Source organism: Dendrobates tinctorius, unplaced genomic scaffold (assembly GCF_039654945.1).
Source record: "Dendrobates tinctorius isolate UK_male_01 unplaced genomic scaffold, ASM3965494v1 ptg000143l, whole genome shotgun sequence".
NCBI lineage: Eukaryota > Metazoa > Chordata > Amphibia > Anura > Dendrobatidae > Dendrobates > Dendrobates tinctorius.
In genome coordinates this window covers 9,410,231-9,427,220 of record NW_027361810.1, presented here as the reverse complement: position 1 = coordinate 9,427,220, position 16,990 = coordinate 9,410,231, and positions in this window count along the sequence as shown.

Sequence of the window (16,990 nt, the reverse complement as noted above, 5' to 3'; positions counted from 1 at the left end):
TGTACAGAAAAAAACAGCATCTCATCATTCATTAACCAAACTACCCAGTCCATTATTATATAGGTAAATTTGTGAACGGGGGTAGTGTAATATTTATATGCAGGTGAAAAGTGGCCCCCCCAAAGTCAATGTTACTGGTGGGCACTTGGCACTCCAGTCCGACACTGTGCCGGCTGTCATACTCACCCAAGTATTAGTACCCAGGTGCCATGCAACCCCTCTACCTTTAATGCTTATTCTTAACTTTGCCCCTGCCATGGCAGAAGCGGACACAGACAGAAGAGGGCACCTGTGCAAGAACAATATATGGGCACTTTGCAGACTAAAAGCTCATCAAAATGCACTACTTCACCTGCTTTGGAGGTGTTAGTGACCCCCTTACCTCTTGGACCCCTGTATGAATGCACAGGTTGCACCACTGGTATGTCTGCCCTTGTGGAAAGGTGCCCAACCAGGCAAGAAGGGGGTCATTGGCATCTGTAGAAGGTACTGTTGCTCCATAAAGGAACTGAACAATACCAATGGCACCTTAGGTCAGGTATGCACATCACTCTCATCATGCAGACATCTGGGTACTTAGGCAGCCATGTGTCTGATAGCCGGGGCTGTGTGCTGAAGTGTGCTGGGTGACCGTCCCTTCCTACTAACAGCCTGACACTCGCCTGACACCGTCTCCAAGAGTGCGATCCCTGCTCTCTCGATAACCTCCAAGCCCTCGCCATCCCAAGTGAACCGTGCCAGGGGCTGAGAGGCTGTTAACCCCTGGCAGATATGCTGGCAGGCAGCACCATTTACCCACGCACGTCTTATCTGACCCTCGAGCGCCTTGTTTTCACATACCATATTTAGCGTAACCATAACTTATAGCGCTGCAGCTGAACGCGCCTGCAGAGCATCAACTTACGCACGTTTACCTATAAATAATAATGTAACAAGGGGCGGCTGAAAGGCCCAGGTGCAAATTACTGTAAAGATCAGGATTTATGGCCCGGGACGCGGAGTAAAAATGAAACTGCGTATTTCTATATCTGAGAATTCGCCCCCGTTATTTGCCCCTCGCCACCAGTCTACACTAGTGGGCTGAGGGCACTTTTTGCTTTTTTTTTTTTAAATCAGGAGAAGTTGTCTTTTCCACTATTAAAAGCAGATGTTCCGGGTCATAAATTGCCTCTAGAAGAGGAGATCATGTCTGCACCACTAATATATCAGTGAGAGGAAGTCAGGAAGATAGAGATGATCTGTCTGACAACTATATATATATATATATATATATATATATATCTATCAGAAAAAAAAGAAAGTGAAGTTGCAGCAGTCTTACAAAATGTGGGTACAGTCCTCCAATGTGGGTGCGATCTGTGCATCTGGAGGCAGCGGCCAGGGGTGTAACGACTGAGGTTGTGACCACGACCAGGCTCGATTCCAAAGACATACCGATAGGGAATTTAGATTGTGAGCCCCATCGGGGACAGTGATGATAATGTGTGCAAACTGTAAAGCGCTGCGGAATATGTTAGCGCTATATAAAAAAAAGTAAAGAAAAATAAACAAAGAAATAAAGATATGTGAGGGGCCCGATGACAACAGCCGAAGCTTCAACTGGATGTGTGCTGTCAAACGCACATCCAGTTGGTGTATTGCTGCGCACAGACCCGCCGGATCCATGCACAGCCATACACGTTGCTGGCCTATCAGAGGCCAACAGCTGACGTCGGCGTGCACCGTGGCCCATCGGACTCTAGTTATGCCACTCGCCATGGTCTATGGCAGTAGAGTTTGGGGGGTAAAGACATTATCGCCTACACCAATAACATACTTACCAACATCAATGGTGGGGAAATACGGATGTGTAGGTGCCACCCTCAGTCTTGCAGGAGAGTACCCACTTTTGGTTGAGGGTTAAACTAACTCTGCCTCTGATTGTGACAGTCCTGACAAATCCGGGCCTCTCTTGCTTCAGGGTATGTGCACGCAGGGTTTTTTAGGAGTTTTTGGGAGCGATCCTCTTCAAGGTTCTCTTCAAAAACTATTTTAAAAAAAACCTTGAAAAACTCTTCCAGGAGTATGCGCACAATTAGTTTTTTTTTAGGTGTTTTTGGAGCAGAAACTGAGTGGAAACTCTCCAAATCGTTCTCAAAAATGTAAAATGCCTCAAAAACAGAATCTGACGTCTGTCTTGACTTAGTCCTTCCATTCACTGGCAGCAAGCAGAGAACTGATGTGCAAAACAGAAGTCATGCTAAGAAATTCCAGAGTATTATATGCTGTGGGCTTTTTGTTTTGCTTTTTTTTAAGCAAAAATGGCGATTTTTTTCTTCCATTTCTAGTTTTGGCAAAAGATATAAGCAGCATTGATGCAGGATGGTGCCTCGGATACAGACCATGGCCAGGAACAGAGGCAAAATTGGGGGACTTTTAGTGCAATTATAGGACTGTAAATTAGACAGGCATCATAACAAACTGCAGGACCTAATAGTATGGAGGCCATGATCAGAAGTTTGGGGACCACATGAGGTGAATGCTGGACTTTATTATCAGTAGCGTAATGGCTGTGATTTAGGCCTCATGCATGTCTGTTGCCCATAGCAACCAATCAAAGCGCAGCTTTTATTTTGAAGTCTGCTGTTTGAAAATGAAAGCTGCGCTGTCATTGGTTGCTATGGACAACACCGGATGTTTCTCGTTTTAGACAGTCTGTATGTGGCTGGTGACATTGGGCTGCTTGTGTATAATGTATCTATGGCAGATGCCGCAGGGCCGCACTCATCATGGAGGCTGTATGCACCTTTGTGCTACAAGAAGTGTAAATGTGGGAACAGACAGGAAGGACACTCACCCATATCCTCCATGATGATGCTTCGATGTGAAGAACCTTATCAGCACTTGTCAGGACGATGTCCGGGCCCTTCACTCTGCCAATGCCAGCGTTTATCTGTCTTCCGCCTCTAATCCCTCATTCTCTGTGGAAAGCAAAAATCTCCATATGAGAACACAGACTACAGGCGAATGGCAGCACCCTATAGTGATGGCAGCCACAGCCCCCCAATACACTGACTACCAGGGAACCCTAATACTGACACACAGGGGGACACCAATACACTGACAACCAGGGGACCCTAATACTGACACACAGGGAGACACCAATACACTGACAACCAGGGAACCCTAATACTGACAGGGGGACACCAATACACTGACAACCAGGGAACCCTAATACTGACACACAGGGGGACACCAATACACTGACAAACAGGGAACCCTAATACTGACAGGGGGACACCAATACACTGACAACCAGGGATCCCTAATACTGACACACAGGGGGACACCAATACACTGACAACCAGGGAACCCTAATACTGACACACAGGGGGACACCAATACACTGACAACCAGGGAACCCTAATACTGACACACAGGGGGACACCAATACACTGACAACCAGGGATCCCTAATACTGACACACAGGGGGACACCAATACACTGACAACCAGGGAACCCTAATACTGACACACAGGGGGACACCAATACACTGACAACCAGGGATCCCTAATACTGACACACAGGGGGACACCAATACACTGACAACCAGGGAACCCTAATACTGACACACAGGGGGACACCAATACACTGACAACCAGGGATCCCTAATACTGACACACAGGGGGACACCAATACACTGACAACCAGGGATCCCTAATACTGACACACAGGGGGACACCAATACACTGACAACCAGGGAACCCTAATACTGACACACAGGGGGACACCAATACACTGACAACCAGGGAACCCTAATACTGACAGGGGGACACCAATACACTGACAACCAGGGAACCCTAATACTGACACACAGGGGGACACCAATACACTGACAACCAGGGATCCCTAATACTGACACACAGGGGGACACCAATACACTGACAACCAGGGAACCCTAATACTGACACACAGGGGGACACCAATACACTGACAACCAGGGAACCCTAATACTGACACACAGGGAGACACCAATACACTGACAACCAGGGAACCCTAATACTGACACACAGGGGGACACCAATACACTGACAACCAGGGAACCCTAATACTGACAGGGGGACACCAATACACTGACAACCAGGGAACCCTAATACTGACACACAGGGGGACACCAATACACTGACAACCAGGGAACCCTAATACTGACACACAGGGGGACACCAATACACTGACAACCAGGGAACCCTAATACTGACACACAGGGGGACACCAATACACTGACAACCAGGGAACCCTAATACTGACAGGGGGACACCAATACACTGACAACCAGGGAACCCTAATACTGACACACAGGGGGACACCAATACACTGACAACCAGGGGACCCTAATACTGACACACAGGGGGACACCAATACACTGACAACCAGGGAACCCTAATACTGACACACAGGGGGACACCAATACACTGACAACCAGGGAACCCTAATACTGACAGGGGGACACCAATACACTGACAACCAGGGAACCCTAATACTGACACACAGGGGGACACCAATACACTGACAACCAGGGGACCCTAATACTGACACACAGGGAGACACCAATACACTGACAACCAGGGAACCCTAATACTGACACACAGGGGGACACCAATACACTGACAACCAGGGAACCCTAATACTGACAGGGGGACACCAATACACTGACAACCAGGGAACCCTAATACTGACAGGGGGACACCAATACACTGACAACCAGGGAACCCTAATACTGACACACAGGGGGACACCAATACACTGACAACCAGGGAACCCTAATACTGACAGGGGGACACCAATACACTGACAACCAGGGAACCCTAATACTGACACACAGGGGGACACCAATACACTGACAACCAGGGAACCCTAATACTGACACACAGGGGGACACCAATACACTGACAACCAGGGAACCCTAATACTGACACACAGGGGGACACCAATACACTGACAACCAGGGAACCCTAATACTGACAGGGGGACACCAATACACTGACAACCAGGGAACCCTAATACTGACACACAGGGGGACACCAATACACTGACAACCAGGGGACCCTAATACTGACACACAGGGAGACACCAATACACTGACAACCAGGGAACCCTAATACTGACACACAGGGGGACACCAATACACTGACAACCAGGGAACCCTAATACTGACAGGGGGACACCAATACACTGACAACCAGGGAACCCTAATACTGACAGGGGGACACCAATACACTGACAACCAGGGAACCCTAATACTGACACACAGGGGGACACCAATACACTGACAACCAGGGAACCCTAATACTGACACACAGGGGGACACCAATACACTGACAACCAGGGAACCCTAATACTGACAGGGGGACACCAATACACTGACAACCAGGGAACCCTAATACTGACACACAGGGGGACACCAATACACTGACAACCAGGGGACCCTAATACTGACACACAGGGAGACACCAATACACTGACAACCAGGGAACCCTAATACTGACACACAGGGGGACACCAATACACTGACAACCAGTGAACCCTAATACTGACAGGGGGACACCAATACACTGACAACCAGGGAACCCTAATACTGACAGGGGGACACCAATACACTGACAACCAGGGAACCCTAATACTGACACACAGGGGGACACCAATACACTGTCAACCAGGGAACCCTAATACTGACAGGGGGACACCAATACACTGACAACCAGGGAACCCTAATACTGACACACAGGGGGACACCAATACACTGACAACCAGGGAACCCTAATACTGACACACAGGGGGACACCAATACACTGACAACCAGGGAACCCTAATACTGACACACAGGGGGACACCAATACACTGACAACCAGGGAACCCTAATACTGACACACAGGGGGACACCAATACACTGACAACCAGGGAACCCTAATACTGACACACAGGGGGACACCAATACACTGACAACCAGGGAACCCTAATACTGACACACAGGGGGACACCAATACACTGACAACCAGGGAACCCTAATACTGACAGGGAGACACCAATACACTGACAACCAGGGATCCCTAATACTGACACACAGGGGGACACCAATACACTGACAACCAGGGAACCCTAATACTGACACACAGGGAGACACCAATACACTGACAACCAGGGAACCCTAATACTGACAGGGGGACACCAATACACTTACAACCAGGGAACCCTAATACTGACACACAGGGGGACACCAATACACTGACAACCAGGGGACCCTAATACTGACACACAGGGAGACACCAATACACTGACAACCAGGGAACCCTAATACTGACACACAGGGGGACACCAATACACTGACAACCAGGGAACCCTAATACTGACAGGGGGACACCAATACACTGACAACCAGGGAACCCTAATACTGACAGGGGGACACCAATACACTGACAACCAGGGAACCCTAATACTGACACACAGGGGGACACCAATACACTGACAACCAGGGAACCCTAATACTGACAGGGGGACACCAATACACTGACAACCAGGGAACCCTAATACTGACACACAGGGGGACACCAATACACTGACAACCAGGGAACCCTAATACTGACACACAGGGGGACACCAATACACTGACAACCAGGAAACCCTAATACTGACACACAGGGGGACACCAATACACTGACAACCAGGGAACCCTAATATTGACAGGGGGACACCAATACACTGACAACCAGGGAACCCTAATACTGACACACAGGGGGACACCAATACACTGACAACCAGGGGACCCTAATACTGACACACAGGGAGGCACCAATACACTGACAACCAGGGAACCCTAATACTGACACACAGGGGGACACCAATACACTGACAACCAGGGAACCCTAATACTGACAGGGGGACACCAATACACTGACAACCAGGGAACCCTAATACTGACAGGGGGACACCAATACACTGACAACCAGGGAACCCTAATACTGACAGGGGGACACCAATACACTGACAACCAGGGAACCCTAATACTGACACACAGGGGGGCACCAATACACTGACAACCAGGGAACCCTAATACTGACAGGGGGACACCAATACACTGACAACCAGGGAACCCTAATACTGACACACAGGGGGACACCAATACACTGACAACCAGGGGACCCTAATGCTGACACACAGGGAGACACCAATACACTGACAACCAGGGAACCCTAATACCGACACACAGGGGGACACCAATACACTGACAACCAGGGAACCCTAATACTGACAGGGGGACACCAATACACTGACAACCAGGGAACCCTAATACTGACAGGGGGACACCAATACACTGACAACCAGGGAACCCTAATACTGACACACAGGGGGACACCAATACACTGACAACCAGGGAACCCTAATACTGACAGGGGGACACCAATACACTGACAACCAGGGAACCCTAATACTGACACACAGGGGGACACCAATACACTGACAACCAGGGAACCCTAATACTGACACACAGGGGGACACCAATACACTGACAACCAGGGAACCCTAATACTGACACACAGGGGGACACCAATACACTGACAACCAGGGAACCCTAATACTGACACACAGGGGGACACCAATACACTGACAACCAGGGAACCCTAATACTGACACACAGGGGGACACCAATACACTGACAACCAGGGAACCCTAATACTGACAGGGAGACACCAATACACTGACAACCAGGGATCCCTAATACTGACACACAGGGGGACACCAATACACTGACAACCAGGGAACCCTAATACTGACACACAGGGAGACACCAATACACTGACAACCAGGGAACCCTAATACTGACACACAGGGGGACACCAATACACTGACTACCAGGGAACCCTAATACTGACACACAGGGGGACACCAATACACTGACAACCAGGGAACCCTAATACTGACACACAGGGGGACACCAATACACTGACAAACAGGGAACCCTAATACTGACACACAGGGAGACACCAATACACTGACAACCAGGGAACCCTAATACTGACAGGGGGACACCAATACACTGACAACCAGGGAACCCTAATACTGACACACAGGGGGACACCAATACACTGACTACCAGGGAACCCTAATACTGACACACAGGGGGACACCAATACACTGACAACCAGGGGACCCTAATACTGACACACAGGGAGACACCAATACACTGACAACCAGGGAACCCTAATACTGACACACAGGGGGACACCAATACACTGACAACCAGGGAACCCTAATACTGACACACAGGGGGACACCAATACACTGACAACCAGGGAACCCTAATACTGACACACAGGGGGACACCAATACACTGACAACAAGGGAACCCTAATACTGACAGGGGGACACCAATACACTGACAACCAGGGAACCCTAATACTGACACACAGGGGGACACCAATACACTGACAACCAGGGAACCCTAATACTGACACACAGGGGGACACCAATACACTGACAACCAGGGATCCCTAATACTGACACACAGGGGGACACCAATACACTGACAACAAGGGAACCCTAATACTGACAGGGGGACACCAATACACTGACAACCAGGGAACCCTAATACTGACACACAGGGGGACACCAATACACTGACAAACAGGGAACCCTAATACTGACACACAGGGAGACACCAATACACTGACAACCAGGGAACCCTAATACTGACAGGGGGACACCAATACACTGACAACCAGGGAACCCTAATACTGACACACAGGGGGACACCAATACACTGACAACCAGGGAACCCTAATACTGACACACAGGGGGACACCAATACACTGACAAACAGGGAACCCTAATACTGACACACAGGGAGACACCAATACACTGACAACCAGGGAACCCTAATACTGACAGGGGGACACCAATACACTGACAAACAGGGAACCCTAATACTGACACACAGGGGGACACCAATACACTGACAACCAGGGAACCCTAATACTGACAGGGGGACACCAATACACTGACAACCAGGGAACCCTAATACTGACACACAGGGGGACACCAATACACTGACAAACAGGGAGCCCTAATACTGACACACAGGGAGACACCAATACACTGACAACCAGGGAACCCTAATACTGACAGGGGGACACCAATACACTGACAACCAGGGAACCCTAATACTGACACACAGGGGGACACCAATACACTGACAACCAGGGAACCCTAATACTGACACACAGGGGGACACCAATACACTGACAACCAGGGAACCCTAATACTGACACACAGGGGGACACCAATACACTGACAACCAGGGAACCCTAATACTGACACACAGGGGGACACCAATACACTGACAACCAGGGGACCCTAATACTGACACACAGGGGGACACCAATACACTGACAACCAGGGAACCCTAATACTGACACACAGGGGGACACCAATACACTGACAACCAGGGAACCCTAATACTGACAGGGGGACACCAATACACTGACAACCAGGGAACCCTAATACTGACACACAGGGGGACACCAATACACTGACAACCAGGGGACCCTAATACTGACACACAGGGAGACACCAATACACTGACAACCAGGGAACCCTAATACTGACACACAGGGGGACACCAATACACTGACAACCAGGGAACCCTAATACTGACAGGGGGACACCAATACACTGACAACCAGGGAACCCTAATACTGACAGGGGGACACCAATACACTGACAACCAGGGAACCCTAATACTGACACACAGGGGGACACCAATACACTGACAACCAGGGAACCCTAATACTGACAGGGGGACACCAATACACTGACAACCAGGGAACCCTAATACTGACAGGGGGACACCAATACACTGACAACCAGGGAACCCTAATACTGACACACAGGGGGACACCAATACACTGACAACCAGGGAACCCTAATACTGACACACAGGGGGACACCAATACACTGACAACCAGGGAACCCTAATACTGACAGGGGGACACCAATACACTGACAACCAGGGAACCCTAATACTGACACACAGGGGGACACCAATACACTGACAACCAGGGGACCCTAATACTGACACACAGGGAGACACCAATACACTGACAACCAGGGAACCCTAATACTGACACACAGGGGGACACCAATACACTGACAACCAGTGAACCCTAATACTGACAGGGGGACACCAATACACTGACAACCAGGGAACCCTAATACTGACAGGGGGACACCAATACACTGACAACCAGGGAACCCTAATACTGACACACAGGGGGACACCAATACACTGTCAACCAGGGAACCCTAATACTGACAGGGGGACACCAATACACTGACAACCAGGGAACCCTAATACTGACACACAGGGGGACACCAATACACTGACAACCAGGGAACCCTAATACTGACACACAGGGGGACACCAATACACTGACAACCAGGGAACCCTAATACTGACACACAGGGGGACACCAATACACTGACAACCAGGGAACCCTAATACTGACACACAGGGGGACACCAATACACTGACAACCAGGGAACCCTAATACTGACACACAGGGGGACACCAATACACTGACAACCAGGGAACCCTAATACTGACACACAGGGGGACACCAATACACTGACAACCAGGGAACCCTAATACTGACAGGGAGACACCAATACACTGACAACCAGGGATCCCTAATACTGACACACAGGGGGACACCAATACACTGACAACCAGGGAACCCTAATACTGACACACAGGGAGACACCAATACACTGACAACCAGGGAACCCTAATACTGACAGGGGGACACCAATACACTTACAACCAGGGAACCCTAATACTGACACACAGGGGGACACCAATACACTGACAACCAGGGGACCCTAATACTGACACACAGGGAGACACCAATACACTGACAACCAGGGAACCCTAATACTGACACACAGGGGGACACCAATACACTGACAACCAGGGAACCCTAATACTGACAGGGGGACACCAATACACTGACAACCAGGGAACCCTAATACTGACAGGGGGACACCAATACACTGACAACCAGGGAACCCTAATACTGACACACAGGGGGACACCAATACACTGACAACCAGGGAACCCTAATACTGACAGGGGGACACCAATACACTGACAACCAGGGAACCCTAATACTGACACACAGGGGGACACCAATACACTGACAACCAGGGAACCCTAATACTGACACACAGGGGGACACCAATACACTGACAACCAGGAAACCCTAATACTGACACACAGGGGGACACCAATACACTGACAACCAGGGAACCCTAATATTGACAGGGGGACACCAATACACTGACAACCAGGGAACCCTAATACTGACACACAGGGGGACACCAATACACTGACAACCAGGGGACCCTAATACTGACACACAGGGAGGCACCAATACACTGACAACCAGGGAACCCTAATACTGACACACAGGGGGACACCAATACACTGACAACCAGGGAACCCTAATACTGACAGGGGGACACCAATACACTGACAACCAGGGAACCCTAATACTGACAGGGGGACACCAATACACTGACAACCAGGGAACCCTAATACTGACAGGGGGACACCAATACACTGACAACCAGGGAACCCTAATACTGACACACAGGGGGGCACCAATACACTGACAACCAGGGAACCCTAATACTGACAGGGGGACACCAATACACTGACAACCAGGGAACCCTAATACTGACACACAGGGGGACACCAATACACTGACAACCAGGGGACCCTAATGCTGACACACAGGGAGACACCAATACACTGACAACCAGGGAACCCTAATACCGACACACAGGGGGACACCAATACACTGACAACCAGGGAACCCTAATACTGACAGGGGGACACCAATACACTGACAACCAGGGAACCCTAATACTGACAGGGGGACACCAATACACTGACAACCAGGGAACCCTAATACTGACACACAGGGGGACACCAATACACTGACAACCAGGGAACCCTAATACTGACAGGGGGACACCAATACACTGACAACCAGGGAACCCTAATACTGACACACAGGGGGACACCAATACACTGACAACCAGGGAACCCTAATACTGACACACAGGGGGACACCAATACACTGACAACCAGGGAACCCTAATACTGACACACAGGGGGACACCAATACACTGACAACCAGGGAACCCTAATACTGACACACAGGGGGACACCAATACACTGACAACCAGGGAACCCTAATACTGACACACAGGGGGACACCAATACACTGACAACCAGGGAACCCTAATACTGACAGGGAGACACCAATACACTGACAACCAGGGATCCCTAATACTGACACACAGGGGGACACCAATACACTGACAACCAGGGAACCCTAATACTGACACACAGGGAGACACCAATACACTGACAACCAGGGAACCCTAATACTGACACACAGGGGGACACCAATACACTGACTACCAGGGAACCCTAATACTGACACACAGGGGGACACCAATACACTGACAACCAGGGAACCCTAATACTGACACACAGGGGGACACCAATACACTGACAAACAGGGAACCCTAATACTGACACACAGGGAGACACCAATACACTGACAACCAGGGAACCCTAATACTGACAGGGGGACACCAATACACTGACAACCAGGGAACCCTAATACTGACACACAGGGGGACACCAATACACTGACTACCAGGGAACCCTAATACTGACACACAGGGGGACACCAATACACTGACAACCAGGGGACCCTAATACTGACACACAGGGAGACACCAATACACTGACAACCAGGGAACCCTAATACTGACACACAGGGGGACACCAATACACTGACAACCAGGGAACCCTAATACTGACACACAGGGGGACACCAATACACTGACAACCAGGGAACCCTAATACTGACACACAGGGGGACACCAATACACTGACAACAAGGGAACCCTAATACTGACAGGGGGACACCAATACACTGACAACCAGGGAACCCTAATACTGACACACAGGGGGACACCAATACACTGACAACCAGGGAACCCTAATACTGACACACAGGGGGACACCAATACACTGACAACCAGGGATCCCTAATACTGACACACAGGGGGACACCAATACACTGACAACAAGGGAACCCTAATACTGACAGGGGGACACCAATACACTGACAACCAGGGAACCCTAATACTGACACACAGGGGGACACCAATACACTGACAAACAGGGAACCCTAATACTGACACACAGGGAGACACCAATACACTGACAACCAGGGAACCCTAATACTGACAGGGGGACACCAATACACTGACAACCAGGGAACCCTAATACTGACACACAGGGGGACACCAATACACTGACAACCAGGGAACCCTAATACTGACACACAGGGGGACACCAATACACTGACAAACAGGGAACCCTAATACTGACACACAGGGAGACACCAATACACTGACAACCAGGGAACCCTAATACTGACAGGGGGACACCAATACACTGACAAACAGGGAACCCTAATACTGACACACAGGGGGACACCAATACACTGACAACCAGGGAACCCTAATACTGACAGGGGGACACCAATACACTGACAACCAGGGAACCCTAATACTGACACACAGGGGGACACCAATACACTGACAAACAGGGAGCCCTAATACTGACACACAGGGAGACACCAATACACTGACAACCAGGGAACCCTAATACTGACAGGGGGACACCAATACACTGACAACCAGGGAACCCTAATACTGACACACAGGGGGACACCAATACACTGACAACCAGGGAACCCTAATACTGACACACAGGGGGACACCAATACACTGACAACCAGGGAACCCTAATACTGACACACAGGGGGACACCAATACACTGACAACCAGGGAACCCTAATACTGACACACAGGGGGACACCAATACACTGACAACCAGGGGACCCTAATACTGACACACAGGGGGACACCAATACACTGACAACCAGGGAACCCTAATACTGACACACAGGGGGACACCAATACACTGACAACCAGGGAACCCTAATACTGACAGGGGGACACCAATACACTGACAACCAGGGAACCCTAATACTGACACACAGGGGGACACCAATACACTGACAACCAGGGGACCCTAATACTGACACACAGGGAGACACCAATACACTGACAACCAGGGAACCCTAATACTGACACACAGGGGGACACCAATACACTGACAACCAGGGAACCCTAATACTGACAGGGGGACACCAATACACTGACAACCAGGGAACCCTAATACTGACAGGGGGACACCAATACACTGACAACCAGGGAACCCTAATACTGACACACAGGGGGACACCAATACACTGACAACCAGGGAACCCTAATACTGACAGGGGGACACCAATACACTGACAACCAGGGAACCCTAATACTGACACACAGGGGGACACCAATACACTGACAACCAGGGAACCCTAATACTGACACACAGGGGGACACCAATACACTGACAACCAGGGAACCCTAATACTGACACACAGGGGGACACCAATACACTGACAACCAGGGAACCCTAATACTGACAGGGGGACACCAATACACTGACAACCAGGGAACCCTAATACTGACACACAGGGGGACACCAATACACTGACAACCAGGGGACCCTAATACTGACACACAGGGAGACACCAATACACTGACAACCAGGGAACCCTAATACTGACACACAGGGGGACACCAATACACTGACAACCAGGGAACCCTAATACTGACAGGGGGACACCAATACACTGACAACCAGGGAACCCTAATACTGACAGGGGGACACCAATACACTGACAACCAGGGAACCCTAATACTGACACACAGGGGGACACCAATACACTGACAACCAGGGAACCCTAATACTGACACACAGGGGGACACCAATACACTGACAACCAGGGAACCCTAATACTGACAGGGGGACACCAATACACTGACAACCAGGGAACCCTAATACTGACACACAGGGGGACACCAATACACTGACAACCAGGGAACCCTAATACTGACACACAGGGGGACACCAATACACTGACAACCAGGGGACCCTAATACTGACACACAGGGAGACACCAATACACTGACAACCAGGGAACCCTAATACTGACACACAGGGGGACACCAATACACTGACAACCAGTGAACCCTAATACTGACAGGGGGACACCAATACACTGACAACCAGGGAACCCTAATACTGACAGGGGGACACCAATACACTGACAACCAGGGAACCCTAATACTGACACACAGGGGGACACCAATACACTGTCAACCAGGGAACCCTAATACTGACAGGGGGACACCAATACACTGACAACCAGGGAACCCTAATACTGACACACAGGGGGACACCAATACACTGACAACCAGGGAACCCTAATACTGACACACAGGGGGACACCAATACACTGACAACCAGGGAACCCTAATACTGACACACAGGGGGACACCAATACACTGACAACCAGGGAACCCTAATACTGACACACAGGGGGACACCAATACACTGACAACCAGGGAACCCTAATACTGACACACAGGGGGACACCAATACACTGACAACCAGGGAACCCTAATACTGACACACAGGGGGACACCAATACACTGACAACCAGGGAACCCTAATACTGACAGGGAGACACCAATACACTGACAACCAGGGATCCCTAATACTGACACACAGGGGGACACCAATACACTGACAACCAGGGAACCCTAATACTGACACACAGGGAGACACCAATACACTGACAACCAGGGAACCCTAATACTGACAGGGGGACACCAATACACTTACAACCAGGGAACCCTAATACTGACACACAGGGGGACACCAATACACTGACAACCAGGGGACCCTAATACTGACACACAGGGAGACACCAATACACTGACAACCAGGGAACCCTAATACTGACACACAGGGGGACACCAATACACTGACAACCAGGGAACCCTAATACTGACAGGGGGACACCAATACACTGACAACCAGGGAACCCTAATACTGACAGGGGGACACCAATACACTGACAACCAGGGAACCCTAATACTGACACACAGGGGGACACCAATACACTGACAACCAGGGAACCCTAATACTGACAGGGGGACACCAATACACTGACAACCAGGGAACCCTAATACTGACACACAGGGGGACACCAATACACTGACAACCAGGGAACCCTAATACTGACACACAGGGGGACACCAATACACTGACAACCAGGAAACCCTAATACTGACACACAGGGGGACACCAATACACTGACAACCAGGGAACCCTAATATTGACAGGGGGACACCAATACACTGACAACCAGGGAACCCTAATACTGACACACAGGGGGACACCAATACACTGACAACCAGGGGACCCTAATACTGACACACAGGGAGGCACCAATACACTGACAACCAGGGAACCCTAATACTGACACACAGGGGGACACCAATACACTGACAACCAGGGAACCCTAATACTGACAGGGGGACACCAATACACTGACAACCAGGGAACCCTAATACTGACAGGGGGACACCAATACACTGACAACCAGGGAACCCTAATACTGACAGGGGGACACCAATACACTGACAACCAGGGAACCCTAATACTGACACACAGGGGGGCACCAATACACTGACAACCAGGGAACCCTAATACTGACAGGGGGACACCAATACACTGACAACCAGGGAACCCTAATACTGACACACAGGGGGACACCAATACACTGACAACCAGGGGACCCTAATGCTGACACACAGGGAGACACCAATACACTGACAACCAGGGAACCCTAATACCGACACACAGGGGGACACCAATACACTGACAACCAGGGAACCCTAATACTGACAGGGG